This window comes from Quercus lobata, chromosome 5 (genome assembly GCF_001633185.2).
Source record: "Quercus lobata isolate SW786 chromosome 5, ValleyOak3.0 Primary Assembly, whole genome shotgun sequence".
NCBI classification, from domain to species: Eukaryota; Viridiplantae; Streptophyta; class Magnoliopsida; order Fagales; family Fagaceae; genus Quercus; species Quercus lobata.
The window spans coordinates 82025228-82047692 of NC_044908.1; the positions used below are offsets into that span (position 1 = coordinate 82025228).

Sequence of the window (22465 nt, forward strand, 5' to 3'; positions counted from 1 at the left end):
TTACTCCTTTATAGATAAAAACAAAGTATGTACCCATGAGCCTTGTCTATCCTCTAGAACTCTTTCTATGTGTGTGTAGTGCAATTTCATTCTTCCTTAATTTTTCAATGGATCAAAATGGTAGGTGCTTGAAGCGTAATTGCCTAGCAAACCATCCCAGCGCTAATTCCAGTGCCGAAGATCATAAACCAAGAAGAAAAAAAAAAGCTTTGTGAGGAAATAAGGCGAGCTTTAATAAAAGAGATAATGGAGCTCGTGAATGAATTACCTCCTGAAGCCCCTCAACACCTGGGCAATCCGAGAAGTATCCCAAAATGATGGGACAGATTGGAAGCAACTGCTAGACTTACATCACAAAGTCTTTACTTAGGGGTGAAACAACCCGTTCCTCAAGAAACTTCAAGAAATCAACCACTTTCTTGAAGAATGGACTTTTTCTTCTTGATTTTTTTTCCAGTATGTCACTCCATGAGCAAGGAGCGAGAGAACCAAGTGGGCAGTGGTGATGTCAGAATTTGCACCTCTTTGTATCTATTTAGTGATCAGTCTGCTAGTTTCTTAAATCCCACTTGGTGTTTCTTTTCCATTTGCTTCCAATAGTTTGACCTACCCAAAAAAGTGGTCGGCCTGCGGATGTGGTTTCAATCCTTTAGGTGATGCTAGAAGTCATTTCGATATACGATTTTATTTTGATTCAATTTTATTTTTTATTTCTGATTCGGAAGTAATCTGTTCCTTTCCTTGGGCATTACCTCTCAACAAGATTGATCCGTTTGGACTTTAATCCATGATGGCCTTTTTATTGATTTTGATGATTGGATCTCTCTATGAATGGAAAACAAGTGCTTCGGATCGGGAGTAATCACTAGTGATAAGGCCAACATCGAGGGGAAGGACAAAGGAAAGAGCGATGCCTACATTAAATCAATTGATTCATCATGGTAGAGAAGAAAAATAGCACACAGACTATGCTCAAGCTTCAGATTAATGTCCTCAAAAGCAAGGAGTATACTAGCGTGTTTCAACGAGAACACTGAAAAAACCTAATTCAGCTCCATGTAAGATAGCCAAAGTACGATTGAGCAATCGACATGATATATTTGCTCACATTCCAAGCGAAGGTCATAATTTGCAGGAACATTCTATGGTCTTAATAAGAGGAGGTAGAGTGAAAGATTTGCCAGGTGTGAAATCCCATTGTATTCGAGGAGTCAAGGATTTGCTGGGAACTTCGAATCAAAAAAGAAGCAGATCAAAATATGGTGTGAAAAAACCCAAATCGATATGAATGGAAGATGCCTCTAAAACTTATTTTTCTTGATCAGTTGAGGGAACAACCATAACATTACGCCCTAAAATAGAACTATATGGAGCCCTGTCGAATGACCTATACCTATAATGGAGTCTACTACACCCTTTCTTGGCTAGTGTAGTAGACTTCATTTGCCCGTGGAGGTGAGTGGAGGAAGAATCAAAAAAATAGAAAGGTATTGCTTATAATAGTTGCATGTTCATAAATTCACTCGACCACTTGTAAGTCTGGCTACATACACTACACGACATGAGTCTAGGGTGAGTTGAAGCAGACACGGTCAAGTGAAGTTGACTTCACAAGTGATTGAACATACCAAATGGAAATAATAAAGGAGAAAAGGGTCCCGCTCAAGTGGCTCCCACAAGGTAACGACTTCAAAATCAAACAAAGAACGTTCTTCTCCAAGCCATGAGTAAAAGAAAGTGTTGTATGTATCTAATGCAAGATCCATCGATAAACTAAGGCTACAACATGAAGGAAGGCCAGAAGAACTACAAACCACGCCCACCAAAGCTATAGGAGACCGAAGGGACTTGCGGGAGAAAATCGAAAGATAGGCAATCCATATGGTGAAACATGAGAAAAACAAATTGCAACAACTCAACCGAATGAGACATCTCTTATTTACAAAACTGTGCCAACGTGTGCCTACATTGTAAGTATATTTTATTTACCAGTTCTGGGAAGAGAGACTTTTTGAATAGAAAGAATGAAACTAGTACCAGCTTATCATCAACCGTGCTTCCTACCAACTTTGCCAACCCTAGACGGGGTGATCCAACAAACGACGAATGTCTGAATCATCCGAAGTAGTCGGTGGAGGAACATCAGCATCAACAACAGCAGCACCAGACATCTCAGCAGCATCAGCACCTATAGATGAGGGAGGAGGGGGAACATCACTAGATGACGCACCTCTAGGACGCGAAGGAGCAACTTTCAAGCGAGCAGCCCTCTGTCTAAGAAAGGTGGCACCTATGGGAGCAACGACATGAACAGGCTCACCAAAAGGGAAACCATCTAGCCCCAAAAACAGCAGAATCCTATGAACGAAAATAGGATGAATAAGCGCATGCCCTATGGCAGAACTCCTATGAACCTCGTTCAAAGAACGAAGGAACAGATGTGGGAAACTGATAGACGCACCAGAAACGAACGCATACAGAAACACACATCGCTCTAGAGGGATGGTGTGGAGATGAGAAATAGGCCACAACGAATGACACACTATCCTAAAGAAAAGATAAACAGTCTCGGTAAGCTCAACGGACGTGATTCGAGGATCAGAACCCCATTGGATAGATGACCTAGTGATGTATGACATGACAACATCTAAGGGAGGAGACTCATCATAGGGATAGTCAGGCTCTCGAACAACCGGAACCCCAAGAGCCTCAGCCACTACCCGAGGGGTAATGGTGAACTTAACACCTCGTATCCAACTCCTAACAAGGGTGTTGGAATCATAGACGTGGCAAGAGAGGCAATCATAGACGTGGAAGAACTCTCTAATCAGGGCGGTCGGGGGTGGATGATCTATCTCTAAGAGAGGCAACCAACCTCTAGACTCAAAGTTAGCCCTAATGGCCGGATCAATCTCATCTAAAATCACAACACGCTCCGCCCAAATCTTACGCTTACAGTTCAAAGTCTCAAAGGCCTCTCTGCTTTTATCATTCCTAAACACCTCACTCCTAGAGGGAGACTCAAAGGAAGTGGAAGGGGTCCTATGGGCTCCAGTTTTCCTAGGCATGGTGTTAGGATAAGGACCAAAACACAAAGCAAAGGAACAACAACACCAAAAAAATACCAAGGGCAGACTGCAAGTTAGCACAAGAAAAAAAATATAGAACAAAAACTATATGAAGCATGAACAATTTAAATGGCATGATGCATGTCCTAATGCAGTGCAATTAAGTTCAAATTCACAAAATTGGCTTGAGTATAGAGTTTCTAAGCAAAAACACCAAAATTTTGAAAAACCACTTGATCAATTTGAAAGACATTGACTAATTGATCATCATACAAGATAGATTTCAGAAAATAATAACCAATTACATCAATTGAATAAGCCAATTTCATCAATTTAGCCAAATTTGAACAAAATCCCCAATTCGGGTTAATTACAAGCCCTAGAATTTGCAATTTTTCACAAAGCCCCAAATTGATCAAATTAACCAACATATATCATGAATATAACAATATAGGAACAAAGCCCAATGATCAATTTTAGAAAAAGAGGATTGATTCAACAAAAATCCCAATTTTGAAAAGTTCCGAAAATCCCACTAAAATGCATGAGTTTATGCATGAAAACATGAAAATAAATGCAAAAGGAAGGGTATAAGGGTCTTACCGGCCTTGGGAGAGAAAAACCTTGCAAAAAGTTTAGTCGAAAACGACAAAAAATCCTCAGTGGAGCCTTGCCAAGTCGGAGAGAGAGAGAGGAAAGTTTGAAAAAGGTTTTGAAAAAGTAGATGAACAAGTCAAATCTGAATTGTTAAAAAACCTGATTCATGAGTTTCGATTGATCGAAAAACAGCTTCGATCAATCGAAACAGACAGAGGCTATCTAAAACATTTTTAAAAAATTTCGATCGATCGAAAAATAGAATGGATCAATCGAAACTGGCAGAGGCTCACTAAATTTAAGGAAAAAACACAGTTTTTGAAAAAAAATTTAGAAACAATTCAAAGCATTGAAATTGAAGAACAAAATGCATAAGTATGTGATGATGTGATTTTCAAAAACAAGAATTTAAGCCCAAAATTCCCAAAATCAAAATTTCTTGCATTCTCCATAAATTTTTAAACATCTAGTTAATTTTGCACAAAATTCAAGGTATTAGCAAAACTTGGTTGGTCAGACCATAAACACACACAAGAACATGTACAATGTTTAGCAAAGAGTAACTTGTGTATTGTGTGCAACTAGCAAAAGCTTGAGATACATGTGAGGTGATATGTGAATAGCAATCAATCACAAAGTCTACAAAATTCATCACAAAGAATTTAAAAGAGACTATCACCTAAAGAATTACATCATATAACTCCCACATCTCCTGGATCATAAGCTTGCAATCATGTAAGTTTCTTGAATTTTTGCCTCATAATATACACACTAATTTTAAGTCATGTGATTTTGGCATCAAGCCTAACAGTACACACCGATTTTAAGTATTAAGCAATTTAAACCGAGGTTTCACCTTATGTTCTTTTTGTGCATGTGCTACACTTTCTCGAGCACAAAATCTTATGATATGCACTAAGGTGTTCATGATTGGCTAGTGAACAGTGGTGAGATGGTTATTTATGCCTTTCTCTAAAAGTTCAAGTCCGACAGTCAAAAACATGTGACTTCATGATTAAGATAGAGTAATCAAAAACCATAAATATCTTTCCCACACAACATGCATTACAAAGTTTCAACTAGTAAAGTGCAATAAGTAAGCTCATCAAAGCTAAACAAGGTACAAAATAAATGTTATGTGAAAATAAATTGACCAACCTTGTTCTCAAAAACCAAGAAGAATAGTACAAAACACAATTTGCTTCCTTTCTCTTCCCTTTTTCCTTTTTTTTTTTAAATAAAAAAAAAAACACCTAGAATGAAATGCATGAATGTTATGCAATGCAAATTCTAAAAAACAAAAAAAAAAAAAACAAAACCAAAGCACAATGGTCATAAAGGGTAGAGCAATAAAGCACAAGGACCATGTTAGAAAGACTCAGTTAGTTCGAGTCTTTTGCATCCAAAACCTTTTAGATGCACCATGAGTATTGGAGTTCTTATTCGTATGGGAATGATTACCAACTCCAGGATTGGAATAAAGGTTTAAAGCCTTTACCAATTCACCAATAAGTACCATAGGATCTTGTGCTTGAGGCACATGTACTTTTGGTTTGTTTACTCTCTTTGCAGCTTGCAGCTTGTAACAGTTTGGATGTATGTGTTCAGACTTTCCACAAAAGTGACAAACCCATTCAGGTTTATCTTGTGTCTTGTCCTTAGATAGGGTAGACTTCTTAGACTTAGACTCTTTCAGATCAACCCTAATCTTCCTAGATGATGAAACTTCTATAGGTTTAACAACCTCACTCACAGGGGGTTTGACAGTTTCACTCACAATCTCACTCACAGAAGGTTCAGAAGAAGATGAAGGGACAAAGTTTGTGGAATGGGGAGCAGACACAGAGATGCTTTCAACATAACCTAATCCAAATTTGTCAGAAGGAGACTTTTGAACACTCAACATTTGATCAAGTTTAGAACTAGCAGATCTAGCAACAGATAAATCAAGTTCCAAAGATTTAACTTTATCAAGCAAAAGCATATTCTCAGTTTTCACATTGTTCAAAAGTTCATTAGCATCAAACAGTTTTACAAGCAAATTCTTCTTATCAAGCTCAAGAGATTCAATTTTCTTTAGGCCAAGTTCAACATTCATAGCATCCTTTGTAGCAACTTTGCAAAGTTTATTATAGGCCTCTTGAAGATCTGCATCGTCAGAGAGTTCCCCATCAGAAGGGTTCTCTTCAACAGATATGCTCTCATTGACTACAGCAGTAGCAGTGAAAGCAATGAAGTTTCCATCCTCGCCACAATCAAACTCATTATCAGAAACTTCACCATCACTAAGGGTTACAGCCATAGCCTTACCCTTAGACTTCAAATAGGTAGGACATTCAGATTTCATGTGACTATACCCTTGACATCCAAAACACTGAGAACCCAAAGAATTATTAGAAGATTGATCTACTTTTTCTCTAGGTTTATCATTATTGTTGACCTTAATGGGATCATGCTTCCTAAAGTTTCTAGGTTCAGCAGTGTTCATGCCTCTTGCCTTTCTGTTACTATTCCTGAGGAAGTTTCTAAAGTTCTTGGCAAGGTAAGCAATCTTTGTAGCAGAAAGCTCATCATCAAATCCACCACCTTCAATATCATCAACTGACTTAAGAACTATTGATTTGGATTTGGTAGTTTTGGGTAGATCCAACCCATAAGATTGAAGAGATCCTACAAGTTCATCAACAGGGATGGAGTCCACACCCTTACTTTCAGTAATGGCAGTCACCTTGGGTCTAAAGTCTTTAGTTAAAGATCTAAGAATCTTCCTAATAATTTTAGGTTGATCATAGATTTCACCCAAGTTAAAAGCAGAATTAACAATATCATTCAATTTAGCATAGAATTCATCAAAAGATTCATCATCAGAAATCCTAATGCTTTCAAATTTAGAAGTCAATTGCTGCAATTTATTGATTTTGACAGCCTTTGTGCCTTCATGCACAGTCTGGAGGATATTCCAAGCAGTATGAGCAACCTCAACATTAGAGATTCTCTTAAATTCCTCCATAGAAACAGCATTAAAGATAGCATTCATAGCCTTGCTATTGAACGCAGCTGTTTCTTTTTGAGAAGTTTCCCACTTATTAACAGGAGTAGTGGGCTTCTCCCATCCGTATCCAATGGAGTTCCAGACTCTCTCATCAATCGATTTCAGGAATGCTTTCATCCTTACTTTCCAATAAGCATAATTATTCCCATCAAAGTGTGGAGGAATAACTAGAGAGTGTCCGTGTTCCATGACAATAGGGGTCAAGGATCAGCTCAGTGATCAAAAGATCAACAACAAGAGAGCAACTCGCTCTGATACCACTTGATAGTTTTTAAACCCCTTAAAACACAATTGATTTAACCTAGGTAATTAGCCAACTTGTTACTTAGTCCAATTTAACAAATCTAGGTTATCACAATTACAAAGATCATATCATGCAAAGCAGCGGAAAGATAAATAACACAAGATATGATCACCCAGGAAACCAAACCGGTAAAAACCTAGGGAGGATTTGACTTAGTTATCCTCAAGGTAAACTTGAATCCACTATCTTGAAAGAATCGAAGTTCATACAATAAGACTTACAAGCCCCCACGCTCGACTTCTTATTGCTACCAACCAGTAGAACTTACTGACACGACCGTGTGTAAGCTCCAAATCCACGGACTCCTTCTTTCTTGGATTCACCACCAGATACAAGCACACCCGCTTATATTTTCTTTAAGCTTCAATGACACAACCGATTTGATCATCAAGGTGTAGATAATATCTTCTCCTTGAAAACCCTAAGTTTGTGTAAAGGAAAGCTCTTCTAGATCTCACAAGAGATTTACACAAACAGCAATATGAGCAACATTAAAACGTGGCTAGGGTTTGCCTTTTATACTTAGGACAAATTAGAAAACCCTAAAACGTTTTAAACAACTAGGGCTGAGTTGAAAATCTGCAGAAAAAAAACATTTTGCCCGATATTCGATCGATCGAGCCTAAGCTTCGATCGATTGAGCCAAGCCGAAATGCATAATACTTTCTGCATTAGCTCGATTCCAACTTTACATAAAATGTACAACTTTGAGCAAGACTAAAACACTTCTAAACACATTGTTTTGATCATGGTTTGCCAACAATACACATTAGAGTTCTAAACACATAAATACCTAAGTCTTTAGAACCTAACAAAATTAATTGCAATTGGTTTGGTAAATGTCATAATAGATGTCATGAGATCCTCTCCTTCTTCTCCTGAGGCTAGAATCGAGAGCCGGGGCCGAGAAGGGGGGCAGTCGGAAGTAGCAATGGGTTAATCGAAGGTAGCGAGTCTTGGGTCTTTATCGCCAGTCTTTCTTCCCCGGGTTAAGTCTAAGACTTTTTCCTCCTCTGGTCTTGCAAGTTAAGGGTCTTTGTTCGAGAAGATTCCAATTCAAATGCTCTAAATGGGCTTTTGAGACCCTATATTGTCCAACAAGAGTGTTTTGCCTGCTTCTTCCTTTGGTGTCTAGTCTATAGGTCCAATCTTATCTGCTAGAGCTTATTTGTTACTTAGTCCAGACACATTCATCGATTCCAATCTGATCTTTTCTTTTTTTAGGTATGCTACTCCACGAGCAGAGTGAATGAACATAAATCCAACCTAATATCATGAATATCCTTCAACCGTTATATCCTCATCTAGGAGAAATTTGGAAAGGAAAGGACCTTCATTTTCTATTCCTTGCCACTATAGTTTTTTTTTTTTTTTTTTTTTTGGTTTGAAAACAGGCTTTCTTGCCTATTTCAGTTTGGTCCTTTTGAAAGGGGGGTTAATCCTTAGGGGGGGGGGGTGCCCTATCTTATTTATTTATAAAAATGGGCTACTTTGGGACTCTGACCTTGGCGATTCTTTTTGCTATTAAGGTCCTCCTCAGTACCGAAGCCACGAACTCTCTTGGTAATATGATGCTCCTTGCTAGGGCAAAGTCGGGCCCATCTACCGCATTTCCCAAACTCGAGTGGGAAGTGGCTCTTGATCTCCCTAGCCAATAAGGCAACGCCTGAACCCCTTCGTACCCATGTAGAAGGGGAATTGTGGGTTCTATTTAATATTGGGAAAAAGTGCACCTTTCTTGACAACACCTTTTACTAGTACATAGAATCGTTAATGCTAGATAAGGCTTTGGTTGGATTTTGTAAAGCTCTGCTCAGGAGAGTGGAGTCACTTCAATTGGAGCAATACAATAATGGCGAGCATCTTCCCTTTTCATTCAAAAGTAAAGGGGAGAGGGATCGATTGTACTCCCTAATGTGGGAGAATATTGCCGAGAAATAGAAAGGGAAAACCGGGGGCTAGAGCAAGTTGGGTTGGGGTATAGAGCCATAAGCGTGGTGGAAGGTGACAGAGGACGTGCTCGTATAGTTTAAAGAAGGATATGATCAACTCGTTGATTTTGGAAACTTTCACTCCTCTATATTCAAAATATGCCTTTCTAGGAGCATTATGATCTGCAGCTTAAATGGTCTCTTATGAAGTCTCTATTAGTCTTATTATTATTGTGCGCCTTGTAAGCGCGTTTGGATCCGCAAAGGCAATCGCTCGAATGTTCCCCTAACCCAACCCGGGAACAGACTGGAGGGAACCTTAGCATGGGGAATTTTCGCATCTCGTCGCAAGGCTTATTTTGAGTTGTGGGTCATAAGAGCAGCTTTATCTGATCAAGGGTCAAGGCACAAGGGTCCTAGTACTATCTAGTTCCAAAGAACCCCAAAGGTGACTGCAATGAGTAGAAATCTCACTCACCAGCCTAAACGACGAGCAAACACTCGAATGTGAGAGCAAGGGATCACCCAAGGAATGCACGAGCTCCAAGAAGGGATGAGAGAGGTAGGCAAGAACCATGCTTTCAGAAAAGTGGCGGTCCAAATCTAATTTAAACTACAAGAATAACTTACTAAGCCATGCCATAAGACTCATTCTCCAAAAGGGACGGGGCCAAGCCTTTAGGTTGTTTAAGTAGGTTGGGTGACAGATTGGCTATAGGACTACTCCAAGATATAAACCAAGACAACAAATGTCAAGCATACGACGATGTTGCCTGTTTTCATATCATGGAAGTCCCCGGCAGAGGAAAGGGTTGTAGCTGATGGCACATTCTGCTTCTTATCTAGAAAGAAGCACGAAAATTGTTCCTATTGGGTCATGCGTGGTAGCTAGTATAGATGAATAAGGGCGGGCAGCTTGAACGGGACCTATTCTCTTAATAGGCGGCAAAGTTGAATAGTAAAGGGGTCGAGCTAACTAATGAGTGCCTTTTTAGCCTTTAGAAAAAGGCTCTCATGTGAAGCTAACAAGGCTGGCTACATACAAGTATAGCCAAATCAAGATGAGACAAAATGTGAGGTTCTTTATTATTATTTTTTAAGGTAGATTGGTGTTGAAATTTTAAAGGAGAACCTAAGGAACATGAGAATCTAAGTTTTGCCCTTTAGTCAATTAATTTGATAAAACCTTCAACTCCTCATAAATGTTTTATGAATATTCGATAAATGGATTTTATAAAGACCCATAGACTTCATAAATCATATATTTAAGGTGTCAATTATGGTAAATATTTATTCACTCATATTTTTCGGGAATTTAAAGTTCTTTTTTTTTTTGTTACTTTTTAATTTTAACATACTATCATTTAGTAAGCTTTTTCAATTGGCGTTGTTGATGATGTGGTGCTTGTGATAAGTAAGTGGTCAATACAAACAACAACAATTCAAGCCACAAAATTAATCTAATGGGTAAGTTTTACAACTAATATTGAATTTAGTAGCAAATAGTGCATTCTCTAAACTGTAACATATAGTAACATCTCAAATGACAAAAAAGAAAAGAATATATATATATATATATATATATATATTCTACAAAATAAGAAAAATAGACCAAAATTTCTTTGAATCTTATTTTTCAATAGTTTGTAGTGTGTTTGGATTAAGATTTTGTTAATTTGTTAAAAGTGGGAATATATATATATATATATATATAATCACATATATCATAAAGTTGAATTACAATTTTAGAATTCAAATCAAATCAAAATTCACAATTCACAATTGCAGTCTAATTTTATTCTATCTGTCCAATTAATTTTTAAAATTTTCGTGCCGAGTGACTTCCATTCATAATGCTCAGTGTAGAAACCGAGATGAATATTTCATCATCACAATTATTAAATGCTTCTATGTGTAAGTGCGGATTACATGCTAGTACAATATAATATTGTAGGCCTTACTCCCATTTTATTTAGGTGGCCATTATAAACTTCTATACAAACACTAATAGCTGCTAAAGAAAGATAAAGTACTAATGGGTAAGACAAAAAACTATATGGTACATAATGGTAAAATAATTAAGAACTCGCTACGGCACTCTTAGTTATATAGTTTTGGATGGCAACGGAACATGCTTGCGGTATTCTCGAAGAGCCCACAATGGGAAAACATTTCTATATAATGAATAGTGCAGCATGCAGTTCTTCAAGTAGACTCCTGTGGTTTCCTGCCACAACAAAGTAATTAATGATTAATTAGAAATTATTGGAAGTAAAATTTAAGCAAAGTATAGTACGTCATATTATTTTACATTCTTTTCTGTCTTTTTTTTTTTTTTTTTTTTAAATAAAAATAGGAAGTGATAGCTTTATTAGTTGTGTTGCAACTTGCAAACTACTATAAAGTTTATTAGTCAAGGGAAAAAACTATGTTCCATAATGGAAGAATGATATCTATGCTCTTGTCAATTTTCATATTTCTAGTTAGTATCATTTTCCTTCTATTTGTTATTTGAAGTTATGTTAAACAAAGATACCTGTTGAGGAAAATCTCCATTTTCCAACTGGTTATTGATTATCAACTTCGTAGTGCGATGAAGAGGTGTTGGGTCTCTTTCAGCTTATTACAGGTAAAATTTTATTCTTAGAATTATTCAAGAAAAGAATATGATAATGCGATAAATATATATATATGTGTGTGTGTGTGTGTGTGTGTAATGATAATTTTTTAAACCATAAACTAACCTATTTGGCATGAATAAGACCCATCATTGCCCATGAAGTTTGTACCAAATTTGATTGATTTCCTTCAACAAGTATATATATCTATAACCAAGCATAGAGAATTTGTTATTTTAATTTTGATCAAAGAATCTCATTTAAACAAGAATAGATATAAATTTCTTCATATTGACTCATTGATCTGCAAAAACTTAATTGAACCAAATCGATGTAATTAAAGATATTAAATATGAAAAAATAAAGAATTCAGAGACTTAAAGCAAAATCCATGGTTAAAAACTACCTTTTCTGGGCATGAAAGATGGCTCTCTGACCAGCCACCATCATCTTTTTGTGTTCTAAGTAAAAAATTTACAGCTCTACGTATAACAGAACAATTGTTGTAAGTCTTGCCCACTGCTACTAATGCTCCAAGGGCAAACCATGTACCATACATAAAACAAATTCCCCAATTTCCATACCTACCACAAAGAGTCATCATGTAATTAATTTGTGATTAATTTTCATACATATGTGGCAAACGAAGCACACTATTGGCTTGAAAGATGTTGATATGACTAAGAAAATAACAATAAAAAAATATATTTGATTTTTTTTAAATGCAACATCAGCATTTAAATAAATAAAAAATAACAAAAAATAATAATTCTCAATTTTAATTTAAGCCGAAAAAATTAAAAAAAAAAAAACTAAAATTTTTTTTTCTACTTTAAAGATTGAGAATGACACGACTTCCCAAGACTCTACCACAGAATAAATACAAAGAACTACCATTATATTCATATCCCCCATTGCAAATAGCCTAGTTTTTTTTTTTTTTTTTTGCTGAGGTTGTCAATTTTCTTTTAATTAAAGATCTAACACTCAGTGAAAGCATGTCTCAGTATAACTAGTGAAACCAAACAAATTTCCACCATGGAACCAAAAGTGCATTTATGCCTAATAATATCTAGTAAATTAGAACATGAACATACCAAGAACCATCAGGCATTTGTATGTCTAAAATGTATTGGACTACTTTTTTAATGGAATTCTCAATCTCCTTTTTCCTGTGCTCAGGGTGCAACTTCTTAAACAAAAGTAAAGCTTGGATTGATGATGCAGTGCACTCAACATAATCGTGCTCAACAACAATACCCTCGAAGAATTCTATGGGATTAAGCCACTAGAAAGGAAAAAAAAAAGTAATAAATTTTCCACTGATATATGATAATTAAGAGTGAATATATCTGCATAAATTTTCAAATGAACATTTCAACGACACTTCAATATGTTAAGGTACTAACTTCTAACCACTGTTGAGCTCCTGCGGGCTCCCAAGCTGATAAACCTCCATTCTTACTCTGCATTATTAACATGAAAGTAATGATTAAATATGTAAAGAAACAAGCCACCAAAAAAAAAAAAAAAAGCAAAACAAAAAAAATTAACAAAGTTGCTTCGGAGTTAGTTCAAAAGATGACGAGGGTTTATATATATATATATATATATATATATTGAAAATTGTAAAAAAATTTGGTCTTTTAAGAAGAATATTCTTAGATAACAAATCTCTCTAGATTTGAACAAGTAATTTTCAGCACTTTTAGATCCACCTATAACAATGGTAGCTTGTATTACCTATTCACGCCTAGGCATGCAAAATAAGCAAACACAAATATACAACTTTATGTTAGACTAATGGTTAGATGATTAGTTCACCAATTCATAATTGTTTAAGATTTTAGGAAGAGTGATCATTTTTAATGATATTATAGCAATTAGACTATAACTCCCATTAATTTAACAAGTAAAGGTCTTAGTTGATACTTATTAAATCTAGGTCCATTTATGAGGGAAATGCGTTAGCAACAATGGTAAAATCAATTAAATTCGTCTCTTCCTAAGGGCATATGCTTTTGCTACAAATGGTAATTTATCATTCTATGAAAAGTTAATCCTCACCTGTAAATAAAGTAGGATATTTTCAGCATCAAACAAACGCTCAGGTTCCATTTTCTCATCAACAACTTCAGGTGGCATCATTGAAAAAAGCAAGCAGCACTATGAAGTAAAGGAGAATTTGGTCACACGGTGATTATGGACAAGTAGCAATAGTAGAATTTAAAGAATCATTAAACAGAGTTATTTACCTTCAAACATTCTGCAGTGCAATCAGAAACTTGTAATCCATGATCTTGATCAAAGAAAGTCCATGATCCTTTAGAAATGTGACGATGCATTTTTCTAAAGTCTCCAGCAGGATTGTTCCTAACCTTTACATTGTTTAAGGGGAACACAATAACTCCAAATGATATATTGACAATGACTTTCCTAAGCAAAAATGTAGACTTTTATGATTTAAGAATTGAAAATCAAACCTAGGATCTTTTTATGAACTCATGCCCTTTTGCCAATACCAGTCCAATTTCATCAATGAGATCACTAGCTAAAAGAGCTTGAATACTAAAACCCGCATCCCATGATTGACTACCAAAACTCTACACACAAATTGCATATATCAAAGTCAGCAATTTATGCAAATGGATAGGTAAAACATTTTGCAATTGTTTTGCATAAGATGTGTACTAACATGTGCCTTGATTCCATCTTCAGCGACCCATATGTATTCTTTCCCCCTAGCAAGATGCTTCTTATAAGCATCCCCATCTGGATCTTCAACCCAACAAGCAAACATACACATCGACTGTTCAATGCAAACGGTATTAGGAGGAATATTATATAGCCCAAATTAACCATGTCTATGGCTTTTCTAGAGCATTGTAGAATCACATTACCTTTTCCACAACCCCATTGGTAATGTATCTAGTGATTTCATCTTCATAGTGAATGAGCTTCATTGCTACTTTAAGAGCTTTTTCTCTAACCAATTTATTTAAAGGCCAACGAGTGAGAATAGGCTCAGCTAATATGTATAGGCTATCCCAAAGTAGATCTTGTATCAAAGGATGCGAATAGTAGATATCCTCCTGTAGTAATTGATTTCCACAATCAATGCATTAGCAAAAAAAAAAAAAAAAAAAAAAAAAAAAAAAAAAAAAAACCTTAATCAATGCATTGAAAGATGTAGTTAAAAGACTATATGATAAATGTCATTCCACAATTATCAACCATGAAAATTGTTAGAATATTGATGAGTGAGTGATGTGATTATCTAAGTATTAAATTTCTAGATTTGATACTAATGACAAGATTGAGTGATTAATATAATATAACTGGGTCCAAACCTAAAGGCTTAACTTTTGGGTCATATTATGTCCTTATACGTCATATTAACTCTTCAATTGAAGTCTTCTCATGGTGTTATCTCCTCATCAAATGTAAACTCACCTTTGCGCATTGATGATGTGCTTTGACCCAATTAACTTCACTGTAAGGTTGAGTGTAAAGTTCCTCCCTTAATTGAAGAATAAAAGGTGTGATTGGCCCAACAAACCTTCTCCCATATAAGTATGAAAAAGGCAAGTACACCAACTGATTATAGATCCACATTTTGGCTGCATTTTGGGCACCACAAAATTGATATGTTATTATTAGAATTTGGTGCATTAAAAAGAATGTTAAACCTCTGTAGTGACAAAGGCATCAAAGTAATCAACAAACTCTGTTAAACATCGACTTAACTGATTTTTGGACAGGTTCCACATGCAATAATGATTTAAAATACTTAATGAAGAAGTAATCATATATTGTATAAACCTGGATACAAGGGAACATATGGAGGAAGAAGCCAAAATTCTGGAGGCATTGGGTTGGCTTCAGCCCATTCAAACACACCAAGTATCTACAGTTTACAGGACATCGCATGCTAGTGTTAATTATCAACAGAAAGTCATCATGCATAGTGAGTACTTGAAACCAAATATGTTCATTTCTAAAATTGTGAAATAAATATGATTATATTTTAATTAAAAATATAAATAATTTTGAGTATTTAACTCTAATTTGATGTGATCTTCACAAATAAATAGTCATACCGAAAGCCAGGACTTTCCCAAAGAAGATATGTGTGTTGCACCACCACGATCAAGGGCCCATTTTCTTGCTCTTGCACAAGCATTGTCCTAACCACTGTCAAGTCCTTCCCCAAGTATTCGCATACAAATGAAGCTAAGAATTGTGCAAAACATGATGCTGTGGCCTCCTATGTAAAATCTCCATCCACCATCTTCATTCTAAAAAAAAAAAAAAAAAGAATGAAAGTGAAATTTTTTGCAAAATCTCTATTCTTATCGATTCGATAAACGTTTTAAACTTTAAAAAATATATACCTGATGATTGTATATGTAACAAAGAATTTCTTTTTTATACTTAGTTGGGAAGACAGTATTAAGATATCCTGTAATGTAAAAACATAATACCTGCATTTTTTTGGATCAAATACAAGAAAAATGGTAGTTATATCGAGCTGAAAGCGGAAATAGTTCACTAGCAAGAATGTTATTTGCAACAATTTCATTGTTCACAGTCAACTCAAACTTAATTAGAAGATATTCTGGAGGTTTATATTTATTTGACAAATTATAATGATAATAAATTAATAATAATATTGAAAACTTAATAATTATAATGATGCAACTCACAAAAGGAGGAAGGAAAAACAATGGGCCAGCATTTTCAGCGGGCCAATGGCCATCACAAGATTGCAAGGTAGTATAGAAATGGACAGCCCTCCTTAATGTAATTGTGGCCTTTTCATATGTGATTTCCTCTCCATCCTCAATCTTAACTAGGGGAATTGTATGTTTGAAGTTTTTCTCCCTAAAAAACTGCAATCATTTCAATAATTCCTATGTCAGCCAAAAAAATTCCTAAGGCATTAAAACTTCAAAATACATTTGTGTGAACAATAGCATCACCTACGAATACCATAGAATTTCATTTCACAAAATAAGAAACCAAAAAAACTTTTATAAATTTGGGCGCTATATTATACTAGAATTTTAGTTTGATGAACATTGATCAATAATATCTTTTAACTAATCCAAGTGGCCACTAGAAGTTACTGAGAGTTTTGGTTGTTGTTGGATTTTTCTTCTTATTTTTTACTTTCATTTTTTATTTTTTGGTGTAAATACAATGAAATGAAAGTTGTTAGAATTGAGAATCAATTTTCTATATATAGGCAAGCATAAGTGTATTGTACAAGTAATACGTTTACAAAGTAAAGTATATTGGACCTAGAGTCCATTGGGCTTGTATACTAATAGCCCCTCGCAAACTCAAAGTAAGGATAAGAAACATTGAGTGTGAAAACTAGATCACAAAAGCATCTTATGGGATGAGATTTAGTATAGATGCTTGCAAGCTGATCTTGACAAGTGAGAAAATTTAGCTGTAATACCATGTTAAAATTGATATTCAAAATTTAGATATAAGAGTATTTTACAAGTAATATGTATGTAGTTTAAGTAAAGTTCATAGGGCCAATAGCCCGTTGGGCTTCTATACTACCAAAAATAAATCTCAAATCCAATTAAACATTTGATTTTGATCTTCTATGTCTAGTGTTTGGTTATTAAAATTTTTTCTTTATCATTTTAGGTTCTTCTAAAATTTTTTAAGTATAATTATACTTTTTTTTTTTTTTTGAGAAACAAGTATAATTATACTTTAACTAAAGTAAACAGAACAACAAAATGCACATGTATCAATTATACATTTATATGCCCATACAATGCAAAGATAATGCCGGTTATATGGTTATTGGTGAAAGAGTGATTCTAGTGATATAATAAATTTTACTATATAGTTTTACAAACTAATGTGCCTATTTTTTAAAATTAAAAAAAAATTAAAACTTTATTTATTATATTATTGATGTGATATCAATTATATCATCTGCTTGCAGAGTTTTTGAAATAAAATTCGTAACAACACTTGATGTAACATAGGCCAAGGTTATAGAATCAAGTTAACCACGTTAGTTACTAAATAACCTTCAACAAAAGTATGAATAATAATTAAAAAAAAACAGATATATTACTAAGGGGTAATTTCACTCCCCTATTTTTATGTTTAGGGAAATGACACTCCACCCCAAACTTGAAGGGAAAAAACCTTCCCCCCCCCCCCCTACATCCAATTGAACTAGCTTTGTTAAATTAATATTAAAAATATTGTGTACTAACTTACCATTTTCTTAAGGGTAAGTTTCTAAAATTATTTTATTTCACTGTTAAAATTCATTATTTTTAATTTTTAATTAAAGTGTATTTAAAAATATTAAGTGTGAATTTTTCTTATTATTTTTTTCTTCTTTTTTCAATGGGTTATGTAGAGATTTTTTATTGCAAGTATTTTGGTGTTTGATAAATTTTCCATTTTTATTCTAAATTTATCAGTTTTATTTTTTTACTAACAATGGCTAAATTTTTGTAAAGAGATTCTTATAAAAATTTAAAATATTTCATTACTAATATAAACAAAAAGGAGAGGAGTGTTAATTTCTTTAAACCACAAGTGAGGGGAGTGTAATTACCCCTATTACTAATAACTTATATATGACGATAGATTGTATGGGTTTGGTTTTGACCCTATCGGATATGAGTAAGAAACTTATCTAAAGTGAGTTGTTATATCTATAACCCTGACCTGATTTTTTATTTTTTATTTTTTTTTGGGTCAGTTTAACTCAATATAACTAGTATTCATTTTCATTAAAAAAAAAAAAAAAAAAGACTTTAACCAACTTTCTAACCTCTCTTTGTTCGAATTTCTTTCAATTTATATAAAATAAAAAGAAAAGTACCCAATGACTTTAATAATACATAAATCCTTAAGTTTGTAGTTTGGTAATTAATTCTAATAATCTACTAGTCAAATAATTTCACAATAATAATAAATAAATAAAATACCTTTGCATGGTATACATAAAATATAAAATAAAGTTAAATCACCTATAAAATAACTAAGTTTGCATTTGGATTACCTTTTTGCTGAAATTTTATTTGCATATTTATGTTGAAAGATGGTAAAAGTTCACTTATATTTCAAAAATATGAGGTAATAAAAAGTTGAACATAAACATATAAGTCTAAAAAATTAAATTAAAAAAAAAAAAAAAGCAAATTCAAACTCATGCTTAAACCAAAAAATGCAGTAGAGCTCATAAATAGTAATAAAAATAAACTAAATACTAAAATAATTTTAATTTATAATGGTGGCATAAGATTTAAAATTTTTTTTCCCGATTCTAGGCAAGTTGTATCCAGCTGTCTTCGCACTTTAGATTTGCACGCAAAACTTAAACACCAACTCAAACTAAAAACAAAAAATCTGGATATCTCTCTATTCCTCTCTTTGTTTTCACTTTTTTACTTTTCAATCCCCAAATGTCTTCCTCTCATTGGAAGAAAATCTACCACTTATCTTCAAAAATTATTATTGACAGAGAAGCTTCCAATGTATAGATCAGACAGGCTTCGCCATCATGTCAATTGCACTTTGTTACCTATTCTTACATTAGTACTAATTTTCATCTTGGGCAAGAGTGTAGAAAACTCTCCCGTATGATTGTCCCTGTAGTTTTTCCTTGTAGTACAAGGTTCCCTAAATCCAAGAGCTGGGCAATCGAATTGGCAACAGAATTTGTAACATTTGATGACCAAAGAATCTCTTTTTTTCCATCTAGTACTACAAGATTGCCATCCTCAAATATAGTAAGAAGCCCAAAAGAATCATTAAGTGGGGTCTCTCTGTTAGTTACCCATACAACAGTGAATACAGAAATGTTGCCATACCATATTCCAATGTAGTGATTGGTAGAATTTACAGGGCTGAAGAATCCCAATTTGAAAGCACTTCCATTGGAGACTATGTTGCCAGGGTCTTTGTTGGATTGAGAAGATGTGATGGTGTCTATAGCAACACCAAGATTTAAACAAAAGCAACAAAGGACAAACAACAAGTTTCTCTTGCTAAGAAGTCTCATAACTTGATCAGCTTCAACCTACTAAGGGTAGTTTTCTGCTAGTTAGGCTATCCAATCCAAGCACCTATAACTTTCAAAAGTCTTACTTAGTGCTAAGGGAATCAAAAATAAAAACACCTTTCAAAAGTCTTACTTCTCAGAATATTAGAAATCAAAGGGGTTTGTTACCTGCGGTAGAATAACAAGGTTTATTTGTCGTTGTTGCAAGTGTAGAAGTTGCTATAATTGTAGAATATACTGCAGATCAAAAATAGAATTGGTCAGCTAGTCAACTGGCAGTGGCCATATGTCTAGAGCAAGACCGACTCAATATAATTTGAGGTTTAATAATGTGGTAACTTTTAGAGCAAGTCTAAGGATCTAATACAAATTATACAATTCACAACTGCTAGAGTTTACTCATATCTGTTACTAAGTCACTTACTTAGAGACCTTATGTGCATAGTGGAGTGAAGCGCAATAAAGCGTATATCTCAAAGACTTCTAGAGTTTACCCTTATGTGAGGAGATAATATCTTGTGTAATGTCTGTATGCAACTAAAGTCTCACAACATGTGGAGTCTAAAAGTGTGGTTCCCATCTACTATTAGACATGGTTGCATGCAACCGATGTATATATTAGAAAATATTAAAGCTTATTTGAGAAGAATGTTACACAAAAGAATACATCATAGCTAGGCCAAGCCATTGCGTGAAAGACCACAAATATACATCTGAAGGTGTTAGCCAAGTGTAACAGTACTAAGAATGTTGTCGCACAGAGAGTGGAGGAACTACGTACTAATTGAAATAGAAATCAAATACAAAGAAGGATAGGAGTGACCAACATTCAGTGTGATTCCCTATGACACATCTAATGTGTAATACTTGGACCTTATTCAAGCCATATCTCAACAGTTTTAAAAGAAAAGAAAAGAAAAATCAAATGCATCCTTACTTTTTGAAAATGATGCGAGGGATTTATATAATTTCTTTTGCAAGCTATATATTTCCTTTTGGGAAACATTCCCATCTCCTCTTGCCCAATTTTTGTGGTTAGCTTATTTGAGGTAAATAGACAAGGTTACTCCCCTCTTTTTCTTCGATATATATACTCATTCAATATAAGGAAAATGAGTATTTCTTGTCAAAAAATTAAATATAATTTTCTTGAATTACCCTCATTTTAAAATAAAATAGAATTAAAAAAAATTGGTTAGAAAAATAATGTCTGTCTATTTGTATGAGGAAGCGAATATGTTTTCTTCTTATTTTTTATTTTTCGGTCTAAGTTTTGCAGAGAAGATACCACAATTGGCACTACAAAGGTTAAATGGTTCCACACTTCCACGCATTCTGATTCTTTTTATTTTTTTCTAGCATATGTCTTTGCCTATTCTTTACATTTTGGATTGCCTAAGAAATTTATTTTGGAATCATATATCTTTGCACCTATTTATTTGTGCTTTCCTTTATGTACAAGTGGTAATTTGGTATTGATCCACTTTGAAAACCAATATATAAACAAACATCACTACTCTCTCACCAAACCACCAACTTCCTAATCAAATCCCAAACCATGTTCCATAGTGACCACTCTCTTCCTCCTCTCCATAACCAATCCAACCCTCTTCATCACACAATGAACTTCAACGGCATCATCATGCACTTTGGAATGGGTGGAATTAATAATATATGTGTAGAGCCATTTTCCCTCCCTTTAATGGGATTTGCTAAAGCTAATGATGGCACTTTACGGCCACAAAAGCAAAGACTTTCTTGAGAAGGTGCTTCATGTGGGCTTTCTCAATGTTGATGCACGCCCTCTCTATAATCAATTTACTTGGATTGACATTGCATTTTAGCTTTCGAGTGTTGATGCCCTTTCTATAATCAATTTACTTGCATTGACACTGCACTTGAGCTTTGGAGTTGCTGGGAAAGATAATATTGTCCTTATGTATAATATTTCCAAAAGCAGCCTCACCAAAAAGTTCTAACTTCAAGAAATAATTTATTTGTGTGGATTGTCTATTTTATCATTTTATTTTTTAGAATTAGAGGGTTTGGAAAATTTTTTTTTTTCATTTAAACCCTAAGAGCATTCACATCCCAAATTTCTATCATATTCTATTTTACGATCTCAAAAAGTTACTCTATTAATTATACCATATCATTTTACAACACATGTAACATTCCAACTTTTATTTTCCTATTCTACTAATTAAAATAATATATACTGCCTCCCCTTCTCTCTCTCTCTCTCTCTCTCTCTCATTCATTATTCTATTTATCTTTTTTTCACTATCTCTCTCTTTCATCCACCCATCACCACCACATCAGCCACAAGAAACTCACCACCACCACCATGAAAAAACCCATCACCAGCACCTCTGCCACAGAAAAACCACCACCAACACCATGAAAAAAACCCACCCTACCACTGAGAACAAAACTCATAAAATCCACCACCACCACCACCCACAAAACCCACAAAACCACCACTAAAAACCCACTAAACACCACAGCCATAGCCACGGTGAGAATCATACCCATAGGACAGAATCAAACCCAAATCATATGCCCACTAAACACTACAGCCACAGCAAGAAGCACCACTATGCCGCCACCACCACCAAATCCAGAAACCACAGCAGGAACCACCACTATGCCACAAGGTATTCTTGTACATTCATATGGTGGCCTTATATCCCTAAGAAAATATCGTTAATTATATATATATATATATATATATTGAATAAAGGCTACCCTTGTTACATAATATTATCAACTTCGATCCAAATATCATCTTTATTTTTTGCCAAAAAAAAAAAAAAAAAAAACAGTAAATCAAAATCAA

General features: G+C 34.5%; 1 pseudogene across 1 annotated transcript; it reads right to left on the minus strand.

The window, feature by feature from the left end:
• Positions 1-10790: 10790 nt before the first annotated feature.
• LOC115991291 lies at positions 10791-20960 on the minus strand (annotated as a pseudogene). Its single transcript, XR_004092182.1, has 19 exons — positions 20915-20960; positions 19795-19863; positions 19237-19553; positions 16277-16483; positions 15965-16054; positions 15671-15868; positions 15393-15477; positions 15024-15190; positions 14471-14662; positions 14266-14379; positions 14054-14173; positions 13826-13948; positions 13638-13736; positions 12980-13036; positions 12668-12858; positions 11977-12154; positions 11693-11777; positions 11489-11571; positions 10791-11179 (listed from the first exon to the last, which is right to left on the minus strand). The product of XR_004092182.1 is annotated as a beta-amyrin synthase-like (transcript).
• Between the last annotated feature and the right edge of the window lie 1505 nt (positions 20961-22465).